This window comes from Quercus robur, chromosome 4, assembly GCF_932294415.1.
Source record: "Quercus robur chromosome 4, dhQueRobu3.1, whole genome shotgun sequence".
Classification (NCBI taxonomy): Eukaryota; Viridiplantae; Streptophyta; class Magnoliopsida; order Fagales; family Fagaceae; genus Quercus; species Quercus robur.
In genome coordinates, this window is record NC_065537.1 from 47,355,098 (window position 1) to 47,377,947 (window position 22,850).

General features: G+C 36.0%; 1 pseudogene; it reads left to right on the forward strand.

Annotated features, from left to right (window-relative positions):
• The first annotated feature begins 7,234 nt into the window (after window positions 1-7,234).
• LOC126722450 (uncharacterized) overlaps window positions 7,235-22,850 on the forward strand; it is a 94,008-nt pseudogene continuing 78,392 nt past the window's right edge.

The following is a 22,850-nucleotide window of genomic DNA, read 5'->3' on the forward strand; positions in this document are numbered from 1 at the left end:
GGAAAAGATGGTCAATAGTTTCACTATTACACTTGCACATATAACACCAATCCACAATGCAAACCTTTCTTTTCCTTAAGTTATCAATTGTCAGGCATTTCCCCAAGGCTGCTGTCCATACAAAGATAGCCACTCTAGAGGGAATCTTTTGCTTCCAAATGCTTTTCCAAGGGAAAAACTGCTCACTATGGCCAACTAGAAGATGGTAATAAGCATTGACCGTGAACCCCTTACTCTTACAAGGCAGCCAACATCTCTTATCTTCTCCGTTCCCCCTTACAGGAGTGCAATAAATGGAATTGATGAAGCCTCTGAAAGCTTCCAATTCACGATTATGCACCTCCCTACAAAACTGAAAATCCCAATGGAGGACTCCATTGGTGAACCTCATTAGATCCGCCACACTTGCCTCTTTGTTACAACAAATCCTATGTAAATCAGGATAGTGGTCTGCGAGAGGAGAAGATCCACACCAACGATCTAGCCAAAACTGCACTTTTGATCCATCTCCAATTTCATACATAATAAACCGAGATAAAGAATGCCACCCCCTTCTAATATTTTTCCACAAACTAACTCTATAAGGACCAGAGGATAATAAAATAGCTAAATAAATATTGAAATTTAATTTCTTTTTAAAAAAATATTAACTTATAAAAATAGAATATAATCAAAATAGTAATTTGAATTTCTTGTAACTTTGGAAATATAATTTCATATAGAGTAGAAATAGCTTCATTAATTTTTTTTATTTTTTTTATTTAGAGTTTTTTAATACTTAATATATACTAGCCTCTGAGCACGCATTCACACGTGTGCTCAGAGGCTGAATGCGTGCTCAGAGGCTCTTTTATTTTTTTGGGTAAAGATTAAGAATTTTTACATCTATTATAATTTAGGATTACTACATTTTCCAATCACAAAAATACATGGTCGTGTGATGAAAAAATTATTTCACCAACAAAAACACATAACACTCATCACACCCACAAACGTGCATTTGTGGGTGAAATAATTTTTTTATCACTCACCTAGGTATTTTTGTGATTGAAAAATGTAGTAATCTTAAATTATAATGGATGTAAATTTTTAATCTTTACCAAAAAAAATTAAGAGGCTAGTGATTAATTAAACCAATAGAATTTTTTTCCTATTAAGGGTCTTAAATTTAAGTATGAATTTCAAATTTGTGTGCTTTCCGTAACAAGAAGTCTCAAACAATAGGACAATTAAATAAAGATGAATTGAGTATAATAGTAAAAACAGATATAGTTTAAATATATATATATATATATATATATATAAACCAATAAATGGACCAAAAATGCAATTGTAATTAAAAGTTAAAGTGAAATTTCAAGATCCATTACAATCTCTCACGACATATTTGGTTGACAAACTACAATCATTGTTACAAATTCATACGGAGTTTGGATTGTGCACCTATACTTGCAGTTTAGAATCTTGACATTGAAATTGATAGATGGTAAATTCTCTTTAGAATCATGTATATCCATTGAGACCTCAACTACTTCAAGTACTTTGTTTTACCCACATGACTCCTGGCATCAAAACTCAAAATGAAAAACTAAGGTCATCACCATAAAATGTAAATGCATCTAATTTGACAATAAGATCTGAGAAGCTAATCACTCACTCACCAAATACAATTATTCCTACCAATCATAACCATTTGAGCCAAATATCAAAATTAAAAATCATTTACATGGAGACAGAGAAATCAGAAATGAAACAAAATTCCTACAGAATGCAATATAGAAAGAGAAGCAGAGACAAACCAACTCTTAAGAACAAAAGTGCAAGAGCGTGTCAACAAAGGATTAAGACTTGAAGAGACGCCCAAAGAACCAAAAGAGAAGACCATGGTGCTTGATTAAACTTAGGTTCCACTTACAACATCTATAAACCACTTAGCTGCCAAGTGCCAATGCTCACAACTTTCATCAAACACCTGCTGCCCACCAAATTGATACCAAGTGAAGGTCTAAGGCCTTACACAGCAACTTTGAAACGTAATATAGGTCCTTTATAGTTTATGTTTCAATAGTTTGTACCAATTTAAAAATATGCCAAGGGGAGTACAACAAACATCTATCAGACAAAATAAATACCTTACACGAAACCTAAGTCCAAAAAAATATATATATATAGAATAAAAAATAAAGAAGCCTGCTCTGCAAATTCTCTCTTTTCCTCTATTAGATAGGAAATGGCCAAAAAAGCTTGATAGGTTATTCTTCCATATTTTGAGCTTTTGCACCACCTTGTCTTGCCATCTTGGTTTAGTCTCTTGAGTTGGATTGGCTACCTCTTTGCTAGTTGTCATAACCATACTATCCCCGTATGGTGATTTGTAAAGAGATTCTCATCTTTTGCTGTGCATTTTCCTGCACTTACTGCATCTGTTGTGAGGCTCACAGGGGCTGGTGATTGCTTGGTTGGTGGGACGCTTGCTTCTCTTTCTGCAACTGGATGTTGCACTTTGTTTTTGCTATGGTGGATTACTCAGTTTGCAGCTGGGTTTCATTGGTTTCTGTTGCCATTGATATTGGCATCTCTTCTAAGAATTTGATGCTAGATTTTAGACTTATGGGTTACTACCTCACTGCATTTGAAAGGTTCTATCAATCCATGTCTAGTACTCTAGGCACTCTACTCTTTTTTGGAGCTATGGTGCTCGTCTATTTTAGAGCCGTGGTGTACATCATATTTTTGGAGCTGTGGGGCTTGCCTTCACGCAGCAAGTTCTGCATTGTTTCTGGTTTTAGTAGCAAGTTCTGCATTGTTTCCGGATTCTGCAGCAAGTTCTGTGTTGCTTCCGGCTTTGTTTCCGGTTTTGTTGTTCTCCATTGATGTGTTGGTTTTTGCCGGCAATACTTTGTCAGGTCTATTGTTCTCCAGCCATCGTTGGTGTTTTTGTGGCCATCATTCTAGTTTTCATCACTGCCCTTTTTTGGCATCTTTTGTCTGTGATCAGTGAGGCCTCTCACCATGACCTTCGTGTTGCACTTGATCATGGCATCTTGGAGCTCACATTGAGCCTTTTACTTCTGCTATGCAGAATTTCTTCTTCTTCATCAAGGTTCATATGTGTGTACACTCCATCTTGACTCTTGAGGGGGCCTATTAGAAATTATATTGTAGATTAGTCTTTGTATTTTGTACATTGTATTTTAGTCTACACATTTTCCATATTTTCCACATGTGATTTTTTTAATTAGTTAGGAATTGCTACCTATTAAAAAAAAATAGTTAGGAATTACCAAATTAGTTAGTTTGTTAGTGATATTTTCTTAGGCCACCGCTTGTATATATAAGAGTGCTTTGATGTAATTTACACACATTGATAATACAAGAAGTTATTTATTTTAGTCTCTATATTTTGACAAGTCCTAAGCCCAAGTTTTAGCTACACCAAACTAAAGCATGTATTAATTATTATGGTTGATGATCAGGCATTCAAGGTTCTAATTATGTCTAATTGCAAAAAAAATTTCTTTTTCTTTTTTGTGTAAAACTAAAAATTATGTCTTTTTTTTTTCTCTTTTTTCTTTTTTAATTTTTTGTTGTCTATTCTCTGTGTGTCTGTTTTTCTATTTAGAATTTAAAAATGGATGAGACTATGAAGCAATTCCAAAAGGGCTTAATTGAGCTTGAAACTGAATCTGAGCATCTTCTTTTAGCTCGCCATCAGGTAATTTTCTCAATTTTTTTTTTTTTAACACTCTGTTATGTTGCTAAGAAAGTGTGGGAAAATAGAAAGACAATTGACATTTGAAGCTTGAGGACAATTTCTATTCACTATTTTGAAACGAATCTGTAAATTTAGAACTCAAAATTGAAACATTAATGCTTAAGAACACAAAATTATAAATTTTTGCTGTTATTAGGGAACTGAGAAACAAAATTGCAAAGCTCAACTAAGTCCAATACAAGGCTTGGTTGAGTCAATAACACTATTTTTTATTTATTTGAGGAAAAAATTATAATTTCTTGTTGTTGTTGTTTGGTTGTTTTTTCCCTCTTTGATTAAAATTATGTTTACCTAAAGAAAGGGGAAGGGAAAGGAAAGGAATTAGAGAAGAAAATAATTCAAAATTCTTCCTTGGAAGTAAACAAAAGTTTTCTCTTCAAAATAGGTGAGATTTGGAGAGAAAAATTGGTTGCAAGGTGGGCTATGACTTGTGGAGTTTTTTTTTTTCTGACCTTTTGGGATGAATAGGGTTTAGTAGAGAAGGTGATTGATTTATTGCTTGGTTGGAGAAAATGGGTGGTAAACATTCATCAGACATATGGAAAATGTTTCATTTGAGTTTGATGTGGACCATATGGAGAGAATGCAATAGACATACATTCGAAGATGAGAAGCACACAGGAAATCAGTTGCTTGTGATTTTTTTTTTTTTTAGTTCCTTATTTTGTTGGTCTCAAGGTGTGGGGTTTTACAAATAGGGATTCTATTGTTGCGTTTTTAGATACGCTGCCTTTTTGTAGATAATTTTTTCATTTCTTGTAATTCTTTAGGCTCTTCATGTTCATTTTACATGAAGTAGCCTCTTTTTAATTAATTATTATTACCTATTGTTAAAGACGAGAATAAAATAATATAGAGAAGTGATAGCAAAACAGAGAGAAAAACACAAGGGATTACATGGTTTGGCCAACGGCCTACATCCACGAGATAAAGCCTTGGCAGCTACATCTTTACTGTATTCTCAAGTGTTGATTACAGTGAACCCTATTAGGGTATATATAGGAGGTAGGGTTAGCCCTACATGGGCTTACAATGTATTGGTCCTTTTGGCCATTTTACATTGACATAAACTCAATATCTCCACCACCTATAAAGAAAATTTATTTCTTCTATTTACTTTAAAGGAGGTAATATAGCTTTTTATTCTTTTCTTTCTTCTTTTGTGTGCATGTGTATGTGTGATGGATAAATCTTGCTTTCTTTGTGAGGACATGAAAGGTTACTGATTCCTTTGATGAAAATGTAGTTGGTTGAAAATGATAGAGTGAGGAATGGGAATAGGGAGGCGCTTACTGCATTGAGGAAGAGGGCTCGGACAACAAAAACTAGTGTTGCATCTCCTTTTGAGTCAATAATGAGAGATATTGGGGGTCCTGAATCCAGGCCCTTGGTGAAGGAGGTATGTACCACCGGTGGCAACCATGACTCTAATGAGCGGACATGGATGATGTTCCCCGGGACTGATCTCATTGGTAGGATTCCATTTCATGTTGCTCATACCATCTTGGAGACAGGTTTTTCTCAAACCTTTCTTATTTTATTGCAATTATGTGTTTTAAGTTGCTTTTGAATACGATAATTATAAATACACACAAAAATCATCACATACCAAATGAGGTGATTTATTAAGGAGTTCCTAGGCTTACTAAGTTTTTGAGTATGTTGAGTTGTTGAAGAAATATAAAATTAACATACATCAGAATTGAAACTTTTGTTCTTACTAGAATTTGTGCTCTTTTTTCATGAGGTTGATTTTATAATATATATATATATATATATATATATGCATATGTGGATAAAATGTAAATATATTTTGTGTATGTTCATATGAAAATTGTTGTTTATCATTGTTGCTCTAATTAATTCACACATCAAGTGGCATATTTTCAGTCTTCAAGTTTTGTGTATCATCTCCATCCTGTTGCATGCAGGAAGGAGCAATTCAAATGTTATGCACTATTATAACTTATTTTCCATCTTCTGTGCTTCGTCATTATGACAGTGTAAGTTTCTTATCCTTTGTTGCAAGACCTCCAACTATCAATATCAATGTTGTACAGGCCAAATATTGGAATGTCGATATATATTTTCCATATATACATAAAATGAGATGCATAAATTGAACAATTGGCACCATGTTCTATTGTACTATGTCATCTTTTGAATGAAATAAGAGCAGGGTTCATATCTGCATGTGGTGGTAGATCATCTGCTACTCCTTGGATGCGAAAGTAATCATGCATAAATCTCATACTGTAGGAGCTTTGAATAGATTATATACTAATTCTTTTTGTTTGAAAATATCGAAGAAAGGGGTCTGTGCACCAATATATTCCATAAAAGGGCCAAGCCATAATAAAGCTTTATGTGCACTTTATAATGAAATCAAATGTCAAATTGGAAAATATATGCTATGTATATAGTAAACCCCAGCTTTTCACGAAAGACAATCTAATTTTCAATGTTTTTATGAAGGAATTTCCATTTGATGCTTAGGTTCCATTCAAGTGATTACATAAGTTGTCATGAATTTTCTATTTTTGGGTTAATGGTTAAATTCACCATATCCTAATAGTTTAACCTTTTGAGGGAATCGGTATTTTATCATGGTATCAGAACAGGAGATCCTAAATTTAATCCTTGTCTCTACTCTACCTCCTATTTTAAATGCTAAAAATCCCACATGTTGGGCCCCACTTACTAAGGGAGAGTTTAGGCCCACAAGTGAGAGGGAGTGTTAGAATTATGGTTAAATGAAATTATTTTTTTGATAAGTAAGAAAGATGTATATTCAAAAAACTACTTTTTGCAAAGTAGCACAAAGCAAAACAGAAATTACAAAAAAGAAAGAAACGCAGAAATAGAAAGGAAAAACTAATTAAAAAGAAAAAGAGAGCTAAGGAACAAAGAAAGAGAATCACTAGATGTGAGTCCCCAAGCCCTAGACCAATCAAAAAGGGAACCAGTGAAAAGAGCAAGTAGCTGGTCATTGGATCTATCTAAGTTCTCAAAGGTCCGCCGATTGTGTTCCCTCAAAATACACCACATCAAACAAAACGGAACTAAATTCCAAAAATAAATTCACCATTTTTTAGCAGCTTTAACTTTTGGAATAATTGGTAACTTTATCAGTAATGTATTTGTAGAATTACACTTTTTATAAAGATATTCAGTATATTTTTTTAAAGATATGATTCAAAACATTGTTTTCTCCTTTTTATAAGTAAGATATTTTATTAGAAGAAAGGAGAGCCTGAAATGGTGAACTTCCTTGAAGAATTACAAACGGACATCCATATGGTCCAAAAAATCAACTATAAAGATATGATTTGATACACATCATGAACACAAATCAAGATCAAGCTCAAGCACGATACAAAATTTGACCCTATGCCTTAGTGATTTCAAATAAGTCCCACTTCATTATAAATATCCACCATGAGTCAAGTGCTCTGTCATAGTTTAGCTCTTTGTGGTGGCTGTTACTGATGTCTTATTTCTTCTCTGTTAGACTTAGTGTTATGGAATCTAAAAAACAATAGTTATAGCAGGAGCACCTCATATTAGGAGCATCTACTACAAAATATTAGATGGTTGTAAACTCAATAATGATGGATGCTAATTACTTTTTGCAGGCTGAAGTTGCTATTGCTTCAAAACTTTTGTCAGGAAAATGTGGTGTTGATATGCTGAAGGTAACATTGTTTTTTTTGCTAGTATGAGCTGTTTCTGGCATATGACTAAGATGTATGTGAACTTGTTCTGAGGTATTTCTGTTTGGTCTTCAAAATTCAGAAGCTTGCTTATTGCCTATCTTTACTGCCAAAATCAAGAGGAGACAGAAAAATTTATTATTATTAAATGCGCACCTGAATGATGCCTTCCAAGGTCTAGAAGAAGGTAGATTTGAATTCAATCTTGGTTATTCTGGAACTGGTTTTGGGACTTGAAAGTGACGTCTTACACATCTTGCAGAAGGTAAATGTAAGGAAGCTGTTAGATTATTGGTTGCACCAGGAAAAGATCTCCCGCCACCCTTGGGAGCTCAGATATTGTCAGGAGAAGCCTCAGACAATTCAACAAGGAGGTCTGAGCAATCACTGATGTCCAGTGTCTCTATGCTGATGCTCTGCTGTTGTACAATGCTTACAAGTTCATACCCTGTGCAGGTAGAGTTAACTCTTTAAGAAACTTTACTGAAAACAGGAATGTAGATCTACTTACCATACTTAAAATGTTTATGGATGTGAAAATTTTAAGATATGTCCTATGTTCTGGTTAGTAGGTAAATGTTCCTGTTCGATCATTATTAGTCCTTGTTGAGAGAGTATTGATGGTGGATGGATCGGTGCCACACGCTTTATCAGCCTTCATGACTTCCATGCAGCAAGAGCTCATATGTTCAGAACTTCCAGTTCTGCACTTACATAGTTTGGAACTCCTCATTGCAATCATAAAGGGTACGTGCAGGTAAGTCACAGTTTTTTTCCTATTTAGTATGTATTTATGTATTGATTATTAATTTCTAAACTAGTTGTTAACACATGCAATGCATGGGAACGTTCGAATATGTGTGTGTGTGTGAAGCATATTTAATTAATAAGTTTTAATAATAAAAAGTCAAATTGGAGAATGTGTGGAAAAAACTTAACTAATTCAATTAGAATTCTTTTAGGGAAGATCAAACATGGTTTAATCCCCCTCCTCCCCTGGGTCTCTACACAGTTCCATCATTGTATTAAATAAGGCTCCAACAATAGTTTGAGAAGTGCATTTGAATAAAATTTCTGATTAGAGATGTTTCCTTACAGCTTGTTGGTAATTCCAAACACCCTTAGGGACTTGTCAAAAACATTCCAAACACCCTTGGTTGGTGAAGCCTTGGGTTTTTGGTCTGTTTTTTCTTTCTGTTACTTATTTTTGAACCCTGTTCTGCATCACTTCTTAATATGATTGTTGCTTGAAAAGTTTCTAATGATACTTTGGAAAGATTCTGCCAGCTTTAAAACAATCCTAACCTATAAAACCTGGAATAGGGAATAAGATGCAGCTAGCTCCCAATCTTCAAAAGCTCTATAAAACCTTAAATCCCATACTCTAACAGTACCTCCTTCTGGAATCCACAAAACCTCAGAGATACAAGCATCCTTGACCGCTGAGCACACATAGAGCTCAGGATAGAGATCTTTTAGATTATTATCACCAATCCACATAATGCCAAAAGCGGATACGAGTGCCTTCACCCACTACGAAAGACAAATGCTTAGAGAAGCTCTCCCACCCTCTAGTAATGCTTCTCCATAGGCCATTCCCATGAGTCCTACACACTTTAGTACACCACCCCCCTTGACCCTCACCATATTTTGTGGAGATAACTCGCCGCCAAAGATGGGTATCTTCATGACCATATCTCCACAACCATTTCCCTAATAAAGCTTGATTAAATGACACCACACTTCTTATCCCCAAACCACCCATTTCGACAGGTAAACACACCTTTTCCCACGCCACCAAGGGATATTTGAAACTCCCCTCAGAAGATCCCCAAAGAAAGTTCCTCTGAATACTTTCCAATCTAGCAGCCACAAATTTAGGAATAGTAAAAAGAGATAAAAAGTACGTAGGGAGGCTTGAGAGTGTACTCTTAAGCAACATGAGCCTACCACCCTTAGATAAATAGAGACACTTCCACCCAGATAACTTCTTCTCCATTTTCTCCAAAATAGGATTCCAAATCAAAGCTGTCTTAAAAGAAGTCCCCAACGGCATCCCTAAATATTTCATAGGCAAACTGCACACTCTACATTGAAGAATATTAGCCAGTGCATCTAGATTATTCACCTCCCCAGCAGGGACAATCTCACTTTTCCCAACATTGAACTTCAAACCCGAAAAAGCCTGAAAACAAGACAACACCAACCTTATGGACAGTAGCTGTTCCCTAGAGGCATCACAAAATAAGATAGTGTCATCAGCAAATAACAGATGGGAGATACGCACACCAACAGAGTTCACAGAGCCCACTTGAAAACCCCGAATAAGATTACACTCCTCTGACTTCTTCAATAGTCTACTCAAAACCTTCATTATCAAAAGAAACAGAAGCGGGGATAATGGATCCCCTTGTCTCAATCCACCAGAACTTCCAAAAAAACCTTCAGGGGAACTATTTACCAGGACTGAAAAACAGACTGAAGTAACACAAGCCTTAATCCACCCCCTCCATTTCAACCCAAAACCCATCCGGCCCAACAAATAAAACAAGGCCTCCCAGTTCACATGGTCATATGCTTTTTCAATGTCAAGCTTGCAAACCACACTTGGTAATCTGCTCTTCAACCTGCTATCCAGACATTCATTTGCGATAAGCACTGAATCCAGAATCTACCTTCTGCCAACAAACGAATTTTGGGACTCAAAGATAAGATTATCCAAAACCGCCCTCAACCTATTAGCTAACACCTTGGATAGCAACTTGTATACGCTACCCACCAAACTGATGGGGCGAAAGTCCTTAATGTTAACAACATTACACTTCTTGGGAATTAGAGTGAGAAACGAAGCATTCATAGACCGTTCAAACACAGAGTGCCGATGAAAGTAATCAAAGAAATCCATGACATCCTTTTCCACAACACTCCAACATTTGTGGAAAAAAGCCATGGTGAAACCATCAGGACCAGGGGCTTTATCACCCTCCATCTCCCTTAATACCTGGATGACTTCCTCCTTCGAGAACTCCTCCAAGGACAACCTCTCTTCCTCTTCAATGCATGCAAAATCTAACCCATCCATATTATTATCTCCCTCTTTCACAAACAAAGCACGAGACTTTTGTCACCAGAAAATTTCCTCAAGAGAAGCCAAATGTTACAAGCTGAACAAGGGAGTTTCACATCCTTCCACAAAAAACCCACAGGGGAACATGACTCTTGCTCCCCCTCCCCCTCTCCCTCTCCCTCAACCATCACCTTCTTTCTTTCCTTTTTTGCCACCCTCACATTTTCCCTCTCCCTCCCCCATATGCTTTCCTCCACAGTTTGGGCTTTTCCCATATCCTTATCTCCTCCACCACTGCCTTTGCCCTCCCCTCCCCCACCACCTCAGGGGTCTAACCAAGCTCTGCCTAAACAGCCGTCCCTTGTACCTGCACCGTTAACCATACCAAGTTCTCCCTCCATCGAAACCTCTCTAAACATCCCTCCTAAACCTCAATCCTTTGTCCTTGGGGGCAGCAAGGGGTCTTTTCATATTGATGCAAAACTTTTTTCTTTTTCTTTTGATGGGGGGGCAGTTTGATTTGTATGCTATACATGAGACACGTCGGAATGTTAAGAGCTCTATTTGGGTTAGAACTTGGACGTAGGGGCATAGAGTGGATACTTACTTGTCTTGAAGATATAAGAGATTGGGTGCCTGGCCATGTTTTACTTTGTAAGAGATTCAGGGAAAATGGGAAGTTGTTAGAGTTCTGTGGGAGATCTAACAAAGTTGGTCTGTTTGTTGTTATAGCAGTATATTTTGGAGGGTCTAGGAGAGGTTGTATTATGATACCAGCAAGCTCTAATAGAGCTAGTTGGTCTTTGTTTCAGAAAGAGCTTAGGAATTTTTGCTCTGGTGCTAAACCAGTATCTCTAGCCAAAGTTTCTGTTATTAATGGTGGTGGGGGTGCTTAGCTTGTTGGTGGTGGCCGGAGTGGGAAGAGTATGTCTGTTTATGGTAATCTGCAAAAAATTAGGAATTTTGAAAAAAATGGAACTAAACGGGGGTAGAACGTGATCCATGGAGATTTTTTAGAAAATGGTTCAGCTAGAAATGGCAATGTTTCAGCTTTATATGACAGACCCACGCGGGCATTTAAGTTTAAGTTGACTCCTGCTTTGTTGGCTTTGAGGGTGTGCAAGCCTGGGGGAGGGAGACGTGTTGTGAGTTATCTTGGTGCTAAGGAGATCAGCTGGACCAAGCATTTTAGTGGTGGGCTAGAAGTCTCAAAACAAACAGGTGGGCTTGTTGAAGCCCAACCCGTGGTGCAAGTGCCTTCACTTAAGAAGGGCAGTTTGGTCAAGCCCAATTTTTTACAAGTGAAGTCAAATGCTCAGTCAACGTGGGTAATAGGCGAGAGCTCGAGAGGTATTTTGTGTGGAGATTCCGAGTCGCCGGAGAGTGCCGGATCTGCTACTCAGTGCCTCTGCCCTTAACGTCGACCCAGTCCATGGTGCCTCGGTGGCTTCACTGTCTGCCATTTTGGAGGGAGCCAATCCCGATGTAGAGATAAGTGCAACGGTGGCTTCAGTTTATGAGCTAGAGCTTGATGGGTGCACGCCGATGGAGGATTCCAGTGCATCGGGGGCTAATATGGTGGATTCCAACGCCAGCATGGTGGGTTCTACTCCGACGATTACGGCGATGGTGTCTCCGACACTGCAAAATGGGTCACAGGCACATCATCGGCATCGGTAATGAGATGGGTACTGAGTTTGGGGAAGGGGAAGATCGAGTTGAGGCTCTTAGTGACTACCACGAAGTGGTGGCACAGCCGAGGTCAGTGACTTCTGTTGGTTTTAGTCATAATGATTCTGGGCTTCTTTTCCTGCCATGGGGCAACAGTGGAGCCGATAACTGTGGTGGTGGTAGTGGGGTGAAAGATAATTGTCTTTTGGAGTGTAATCCTTTGACTTGGTGGGATCCCAATACTCTTGGTGAGGTGGTGTTGGTTCAAGATGATGCAGGAGGGGCTCAGGTGGCAGAAACTGAACCAAATTCAAGTTGGGTGTCCCAGCTGATGAAAGATTTTTGTAATATGGTGGGTTTTCCTATTGTGAAACATGAAGTTCAATGTTTGACTTTGTTTCGCCTTCTTGAACAGGAATGTCTCAAGGTGATCGATGTTGGGGTGTCTAAGCAACCTCCAAACTCAGGTCATGAGGTCTTAGGGAGCTTAAGGGGCTCATTTCTAATGTTAATTATGATGGTGTCTCTTCTAGGAGTAGGAGCAGAGCTCCTTCGAATGCTATAGGGGTTGTTGATAGTTTTTAATGAATTTATGCCTACTTTCTTGGAATGTAAGGGGGCTTAACAATCCCCGGAAGAGACAGGTTTGTAAGAATCTTCTAAAAGAGTTGAAATGTGATATTGTTTATTTTCAAGAAACGAAAGTAGCTTCTATCGACTCTGCTTTTGTTCGAAGTTTATGGGGAAGTCCTTTCATTGATTGAGTTGCTTTGGATGCTGTCTAGACTTCGGGAGAGGTCTTGCTAGTTTGGGACAAGAGGGTTTTTGAAAAGATGGATGTTATTGTTGGACAGTTTTCTGTCAGTGTCTTATTGAGAGGGGTGGTGGATGACTTTGTTTGGGCCTATATAGGTGTATATGGCCCCAATGATGACGGTCAGCAGTCTTTTTTATGGGAGGAGTTATTACGGGTGCAAGCTAGATGGCCCATGGCATGGTGTTTAGTAGGGAATTTTAATATTATCAGGTACCCAAGTGAAAGACTTGGCTGTGAGTCGTTCAACCCTGCTATGTTTGCCTTCTCAGACTTTATAGAGAGTAATTCTTTAGTTGATTTACCGTTAGAGGGGGCTTCCTTTACTTGGTTTAGAGATTCTAGTATCCCCTCTATGTCAAGAATTGATAGGGCTTTGGTTTCTCTAGATTGGGAGGAACATTTTGAGAATATATCCCAATGGGTGCTTCCTCGTGTTATTTCAGATCACTGTCCACTTTTGTTGGAAGCTGGTGTTGTTTGACAAGGCCGAAGTGCCTTTAAATTTGAAAACATGTGGCTGCAAGCTGAGGGTTTTGTTTATAGAGTGCAGCAATGGTGGGTTGGTTACAGTTTGACGGGCTCTCCAAGTTATATTTTGGCACAAAAGTTGAAGGCTTTGAAAGCTGATTTAAAAAAGTGGAACAGGGAGGTGTTTGGTTGTTGAAACTCACTTTCTGCCCATGTCATTATATTCATTTGCAGTCAACTATTACCATATGCTGCTTCTATTGTGCGTCTGATTACAGCATATTTCAAGTGATGTGCATTGCCGGAATTAAGGATAAAGGTCTACTCAATCACAAGGATATTGCTGATATCCATGGGTGTTGGTATGTAGTAATTCCTGTGCTAATATTCATGTGCAGAGCATCAGTGCTTTGTTGTTGCCAAAGAAGTGCTAGTACTTGAAACTTAATATCCAACTAGTTCTATAGATTAGAAATTCTGTGTAGCTAAAATTAAATCCTTTGACTTTTATTTGTCCAAGTAAATGAAAAATCCTAACAAATCCCTTAACTTCATTTTCAAGGAGTGCGTTGTTGTTGTAAAACTGCATTATGACAAGACAGTATATTTTCTGAAAAGCTTATAAATACATATGTAAATTCTTAATTTCAATTGGCAAAGTTGTTCCAAACTTTAAAACTGGTCAGATAGTTAATATTATAATATTCTTCTTGAGTGTTATGGGATATAGATGATTTGACATACCAGGTGGCCTCTGAACTTCTTCTTCTTTTTTTTCTTTTTCTTTTTTGCTTTTACAACTGCATTTTATAATTTATACACCCTTGCAAAATAGCCCTATATAATTCTTGGAGAAAAATAAATTAGCCCATGATGGCCCTACGAGTGAACCTTAAGTCTCCCAAAAAAACTAATATACACAGCCATGAAACAAGACACAGCCAATCCTCAGGTAAATTAGAAGCAAAGTAGACTCAACAAATGGCATACCTGCCTTTGTCTACAAAATTTTAGAGGCCGCTGGACTATCAAGCTGAATACCCATGCTTCCCTAAAACTTGTAATGAAACCTTCAAACTGTTAAAAACCAGAAACTTTGTTTATTTTCTTAGTAGGTATTTGGTAGATAGCAGCTAAGCAACACCAGCAAGCCTGAAATTATTCTACTTTTAAAGCACTAATTATTCTTCTTATCCGGCACTATTGACTTGTTTTGTTGTAGATTTGAGGGAAGCTAAATAACTATAAGGATTTAGCTTTACTTTGACATTTCGCTGTTGAATTTGTCAATATGTTTGTAAGGGTGGAATTAGTAGCTCAAAGATGCAAGGAATAACTTTTTTATTTTTTATTTTGTTTTTGTTTTCCTCAATGACCTGGCTACTTTTATGATATGGCTGTGTTGGTTATTAAATTTGGAGGGGGTCTTTGATGAGGTAACTAGCTTATTTCTCTGTTTGTCAGCAGTTATTTTGTCATGGTGTTAAGGGTGGGATTTTTGTTTGGGTCTTTATGTGCTGTTGTGCGTATTGTTTACTGTTGCTTTGGACAATTGTTAACTTAGTATAGTTGTGGCTTTTAGGTTCAGTCTTTCTACATCGTGGCTTTATTGTTGTTTTTGTTTACCGTAGATGATCACTTTTATCATACAAGTACAACAACAACAAAACCTTAGTTCCAATTTTTTTTGAGTTAGCTATGAATCTTCAATAGATTAGTTAGGGTCAGTCATATGTACTCTTTTTCTCCATTTTATTCTATCAGAAATTATAGTAATTATATTCTCTATTACTTCCTTTTTTTTTTTTTTTTTTTGATAAGGAAGAATGCAATTTTATTAAAATCAAATATACTTTATGTTCATGATGATGAACACTAAGTGTCAAAAAAGTATAGAAGTCTCAAAAGGAAAATCTAAGAGAAACTAGAAACTTTAAAATATAAACACATTTTGTGAAACCTAAAATCCAGGACCAATCGAACATAGTTTTAATTGATCCAAGGAGCTCTCCATATCTTAAAAAGTAAGTCTATTCTGCTAATTCCAAACAACCAAGCCACATCAAACAAGCCGGCATCATGTTCCAAATATCTGAGCCATGTTTGCGAAACCAACATGTTCTTTTTAACTACTTCTACTAACGTTATTTTTGGTCTTCCTCTACCTTTTTCTACTCCCTCAAATTGAATCAACTTCCTCTTTCTTACCAGTGCATTAATCATTCGAATATATTTCCTACATCTGATTAATATGACAAACATGTCAAAACATGGAAATATAGTCACAATAAATATTTTGAGGATAAACTTTATAGTTAAACATGAAGAGTTATTATACAATTCACACAATCTGCGGTATCATAATCTCCCCCACTTAAATCCTTGATTTCTATATTTGGACTTGGGTTTTGTTGCAGTGCCCTAAAGCCACATGACATTACTAGTTTCACTTTAATACCATTTGTCATTAGCATAGAAAAGTACTAGCTACATCTCCTTTATACCATAAAAGGACCAGTCACAATTGGTTCTTCTCATAATTGTTTATATATCCAGATAAACCAATTAAAAACCCGATGTGGGATTCAACACACGCCCATACAATGCAATGTAATAAAATCCACACAATCTGGGGTATCATAGCTAGAGTATGTAACTTAAGTAAATACAATTTTTATTGAGTTAATAAACGTAGAAGAATAACTTAAGTACACTGGCTGTATGCCAAAGCATTCTCCTAGCATTACATCAGACATAATTTGTTCAATAGGAGAGGTCCCTCAAAAGTACTTGTATCCCTTTTGTCATATAGTTCATCCAGGGGTTTGTATTAGCTTTTAACTATCGAGTGATTGGCATCACCCTGCTTCTATCCTCGTTTACTTTTTATCTTAAAATTAATTTCTTGTACACTTTTATGTGTGCATTACATATGTGCAGCATGGATTTTCTAGTATTTTCTTATGTTGATGTTCGAGCTTTAAACCCTGGCTATTTAATTCAGCTAGCTCTTGTTTGATCACAGAGCTTTCTTAGCAATTCTCCATGTCTACAATCGTTGTTGTAGTTTTCATGGTTTCACATTTTGTGGTTTTACTAATTCATCATCATATCATGATCAGGGATGGCTGTATGTCTTGCAAAGGAAGTTGTCAACAATGCATTTGTTGATTTGAATCTCATTACTAATAAGAGTGTTGGAGCATCTGCTAGTACTAACCTGAAGGCCTCTTCTGAAGCATTGCTGCAGCCATGCCATAGAAAAAGGAAACATGGTACTTCAACTGGATATCCTGAGGAACAGCATGACCATAGTGGTTTTCCAGTTGCAGCCCCTAAGATCCATGCAATATCTCCAATTGCTGTGAAGATAGCACTTGAGGCATTAGAAGCACTTCTCACCGTGGTATGTGTTTTGTGTGCATGAAGAATGTCTTATCAGGGTAACTAAATAAATTAGAATTAAGTTATCCTCAGACATCATAACAATCAATAGTTACAGCTGGCAGGTTTTTCCATTTAATCATTTTATGTTATTGTTCTTGCATTTGTCGTCACCCTATTGAAGCCGTATCAAGTAGGCTGCTAGTGGAAAAGTTTCAATTGTCCTATTTGGATTTTTTTTTTTTTAAGATTTCCAAAATTTCCTTGCTGATGTCACTATTTATTTTTCTGAAGCTGGTGGTTTGTAAATCTTTTAGGATTTAGAAAACTACATGGAGATCTCAACCACCATATTATGTAGCCATTCCCTCATTGGCTTTCAAACATGTATTTATGCATATTCTGGTAGATGTAAATGTAAGTACCTATGCTAATTCATGTCAATTCCTGGATATAGGGCTGACTTACACTGTAGAAAGAATGATTATTATTATTATTATTTTTTAATAATATTTAGAGGTAGAATCTTTACTTACACCTCCAGAAGTTCATTTTATCCAGTGCCTGAGGCTGATCATTGAAAATGCTGTCCTATTAACTTATTTACAAGGGACGGAGAGAATGACCCAACAACTGATGACTCCCTAGATATCTTGTTAAATACTAAAATTATTATGGTGTCTTGGTTCTTGTAGCTTGCTTTAACGCTTTAGCAGGTGAAAATGCTTTTGGAAAATGTCAAATAAGTCTTCAAGACTGATGGATCATGGTTCTCTGAGCACATGAATTCTGTTGAGTCCTGCATCTACATTTGCCATGTGTTGTACTATTAACCATATTGACTCACATGGGTCTCTTCTATAAAGTTCCAGTCCAAGACATTCCTCTTGCCCAAATAGGTTGTTCTATTTCATATTTTAAATTTGATCGAGGTTCTAGTAACTGGGAAAGCTTCAATCAGTACATCAGTCTGCACTTTGACATTACACCTTTTAGCAATTACATTGAAGCTAATTGTAATCCTGCTAATAATCTCTGGCAACTAGAAATTTAAACTTATATTTCTTATCAAAAATATTTTTTTTCCTACCTAAAGTTCACACAAAGCTTGTTTTGCGTCTCTGAACTATTGAAAATGTACACTAAAGTAGCTTTTTTCAATAGTTTAGGGATGGAAAAAGATCATTTTAATGTTTTAAGGACAGAAAGTGTAATGTTTTCAATAGTTTAGGGACATCAAAAAGGAAAATAAGACATTTAAATTGGGACAGGAGTATTACTTATGAAAGAAAAAAGTACTAATATTAGCAGTCATTGCCATTATTGCATTGCTAGTATGCCTCCAATTTTTTTAGCCGGATTGCATAGTGCACCTGGTCTAAATTATTTCCCTCTATAATATAAGAAATTTGCATTCTAGTGAGGTCTTCTTTCCTCAGTTCGTGTCCGCCCCCCATATTTAAGCCAGGGTCTTGAACTTTTTCGTAGTGGTAAGTCTCTTCAGCAATGGGCATTGTCCTTTTCCTCATCATTGATATCATCACGTTACTAATAATAGCAGCGGTATGTATTGACATTTGCGGACAAATGTGTGAGTTGATAATACCTGCAATGTTTTGAATTGACAATCAGAGAACTTGTTTACATGACAATTAGCTCAACCATGCTTTCCTCAACAAGGATATTTGATAATTGTGAATAATAGTAAAGATGACTGAGCGAATGCCATTATAAAAACAAGGTGGAGGAGCTTGTGTGTTCAAAACTTGCCAGCTGCATACATTATTTCCCAATCAAAAAAAGAAAAAAAGGGAGAACATAAAGATGACTGTATTGAAGTAGTGGGAAAGACATTTTATAAATTAGTGCATTAAAGGAAAAGCCTAGATGTCCGCATAGATAATTTAAAAAATGAGGATTTATATAAATGCTTAGTCTTGTGCTATGGAGACATTTGCAGGGGGAGCAAAGTGGGTTCTTAATTTCTCATAGGGGGGCATTATGCCTGCCTTCCAGCAAAATGCAGAAAACTTGTCACAACAATTAAAGAGCGTGAGAGATAAAAGTCAGGGAAAAGAACTTAATGTATATTTACATATGGGCACTCATGTTTTTAAAAATAACAACAATAAAGTCTTAGTCCAAAATTTCGTAATTCATTGAGATAATTATGTCTTCCAGGTTCCCTTCCTTTATCTTCTTCTAGGCATAATAAGTGACCAAGTTTATCAAACCTTAAATTCTTCACCCTCCTAAGAAAATTGTATATCCTATAGGCTGTAACAGGAATTCTCATGGTGAGTCTACTGTAAATTTACAATTGTCCTGATCAAAGTAAAATTTTCTGCTAAAAAATCTGTTTAGTTTTAGAGATGTGACACGATTCAGAGCTTATCTATCTCAGAAATGGTATGTCAATATTAAGCCGGACACAGCCTCCTATGAAATTGTCTCTGGTATTTATAAAATAATGCAGTGAAAGATTTTGGAAGTATATAAATTTACTACTGGATCTATATGGAGCAGAGTGGTAAAAGGAGATGCAGAACCAGGCCTGAACTCTCTCTCATACACAAAAAGAAAAAAAAGAAGAAAAAAACTTAATCCTTATCAAACTTTAATTCCTCTTAATGGCTAGGGAGAAAGCATAATTTGACAAGGCACTTTTATTACGAGTAAAATAGCTTTAGCTTAGTGATGAGGATTTTTTTTATAAAATAACTATAAAAGTCAAAGTATATTATTAGTTGGCCAAGGTTTGAAACTAATTTAGGATCTAACAACTCGAGCGTGTGAGAGTCGATTTTATTGTAGCAAATCGAGTTTGTAAGAGTCGATTTCCATTGGAACTCGACTCTCTAATACTCGATTTCTCTCCAGAAAACAATACACAGACGCCTAGAAATCACAGCAACGCAGAAACCCAGAAATTGTATCACAGCAACCCAAAAATCTCAACGCAGAAACCCCAGAAATCACAGCACAAAGCCCAGAAAACACCAACGCAGGAAGAAATCATGATTTTTGGGTTTGGATTTTTGCTCCGATTGAGATCATGATTTGGGTTTGGGATTTTGAGAAATGGATTTAGATGGAGAAGGAAGAAGGGATTTAGATGAAATGGATTTTTGGGGGCTTGGAAGAAGGGAAGAAGATTGTGAACAGGACCTGAAATGGAGAAAGAAGGGAAGAAGATGATGAACAGGACCTGAAATGGAGAAAAAAGAACAGAGGAAGAAGATACACAGAAATCGAGTCTCTTAAACTCGGTTTGCTACAGTGAAATCGAGTCTCACAGACTCGAGTCGTTAGAAATCAAAATTGTTTCAAACCATAGCTAACTAATAATATAGTTTGGCTTTTATAGTTATTTTATAAAAAAATCCTAGTGATGATGTGTGCATTTGAAGTAATGTGGGCTGCTTTGGTCCTTTCAATGCGCTATGTAATATGTTTCGTCTAGTTCTTTTCACTAATTTCTTTAACCACATGAAAATGGATTGCAGGCAAGCAAGAAACTGGAACAAAACTTGCTGAATTCTGCGCTCATGCTCTTTTAGCCTTGGAGGTGCTTATACATCCCAAAGCCCTTCCACTTACCGATTTCTCCCCAACTAGTTGCTGCTCTGAACAAGTTAAATTTTCTGGATGTATTCTGGTGGTCTGAACCATGGTGGACCATTTACAAGTGGCATACAGGGGATAAGGGATAATATTTCAGACTTGGATCATGATGACCTGTATGAAAGCTGGCTGGAGAATGGCAAAGAAACTGCAGATATAATGTATACTGAAGAGCCTATGTTTGTAATGTGGAGGGTTCATCTGGTACAAAAGTTCCAGAGGAAAAGGGGCTGGAGCCAGTTGCTACTAATGTAAATGTGAGGATGGAAGGCAATGAGAATGAGATTATGGTTGAGACTGACCAATCTCATGAATCCGTAGCACAAGTTCAGGAACCCGTTTCTTCCAGAGGCGCCACAGTTCCTCAGTCAATTGGTGCTTCTTTGGGCACAGAGAGTGCATCAGATCATGCAAGTAATGTATTTACATCAGGCCAGGATGTCTTGGTAGCTAAAGGCGATGGATTTGTGAATACTAATGCTGCAATAGCAATTTCTGAGAATTCAGAAATTCTTTGGGAGAATTCAGAGTCTGACGATGAATAAGCTGGGGCTTTTGTTGATTTATTTTTGGAATATGAAAAGGGATGAGTAAAAGATTAGTGTATTTGTATTCAGCAGAAGTTACAAGAACCTAGATACTAGATTGTAGCTAATTAGCCTCAGCTCAAATGTCATTCCCTTCTCTTGTAATTCCCTTCTCTTGTAAGACTAAAGTGAAAGGGGACTTTGTGGGTTTAAAGACTCACTGAGTATGCCAATAGTTTATCCCAAAAAAAAAAAAAAAAAATTGTCATTTTATGTAATTCATTAGTCTATATAATTCAGGTTAGAAAAAAACACATTTTTAACATTTATAGAATTTAATTACTTTACAACCAAAAGCAAGTTCTATGTAATTTATTCTAGATTTTTAAGAATTATTTATTTATTTTTTATTTGTGGTCTATCTAATATCTAATATCTAATAAATTCCTCACTCAAAGGTAGCACTTGGCACATTGTATGTCCTGAATCATTTGTATTAGCAAGAAAGCTCGTTTTCTATTATTTTTGCTATTCAATTCATACTTAATGATATCTGCCATAAATGGATAATTATTAAATCTACGTCCCTACATTACATTCAAAGATTAAGTTACCGAGTGTGAAGGTGTTAAACACCTATTTTTCCTGGTCCTAACATAATACATTCAAAGATTATGGATAAAATACAATTAATTAAAACGCACAAATAAATTTAAAAAATGAAGGAAAATTAATGTAGTTCACATTATCATCCATCACAACAATTAAAATTGACATGAACATTAAGAGAAATCTACTAAAATCCATTATGCTACATTTTTTTTTTTTTTAAATGAGAAGATTATTTAATTTATTTTATATGCCAATTTTTTAACAAAAACTATTATTTTATATGAATATTTGGTGAATTTCATGTGAGAAAGATGCATTAACCTAATCTACATGTCGTGTGAATAATGCTTAAAAATGAAAATCAAATTTAAAATTTTGTTTTTCTCATTATTTTATATTTTGAAAATAAATTTACTACATGCTAGAATTTTAAACATTATGTATGTGAAACATTTTTTTTTAATAAATATGCATGGGAAAATGAAATTATTCACATAAAATAACATATCATAAAATTATTCGCATAAAACAATTCATAGAATTATGCTCTATATAATTGCATTGCAGTGGTTATGTTTTCTACCTCTTAGTAAATAAAAAATTTTCCATAGCCTAGACTATCATTTCATAAACATTATTATTCTGAATCCTTCATCTAGTTCGTGACGTAGCATGTTCTGCATATTGATTGAAAATGTTATGATACGTGATGCAAAGGTGCAAATCACCATGCAAAGAATGAGTTGACAAATCTATACCACTAAAATTGCACAACAACTATCACATGTTTTATCAATTAGAAAAAAATCTTCAATCTATAGTACAATTAAAACTAAGGCAATGCATTTTATTTTTTGACAAACATAACCAATGATGACAAAATCTAAATTAACCAATATAATGCAAAGTAAAAAGGAGAAGAAGGAATTAAACTCACTAAAACGATTACTTGCATGCACGGCTCCTTGAATAAGTGTTGGTGGTGAGTGCTCCTTTGTTGATCAGCATCATAATTTGATGTTGTAATGGACAACTATATTCTCCACTCAAATGGTTAACTCATCATCAACTCTCCTTATGACTTCTATGGAGCAGTGTGTCGTGGTTGTGGTGTTTTGTCTCTAAATGTTAAGTAGATGACAGAAATGTTGTTAGATTACCTAGGTCTTTAGCTTTGTTGGTAGAATGAGAT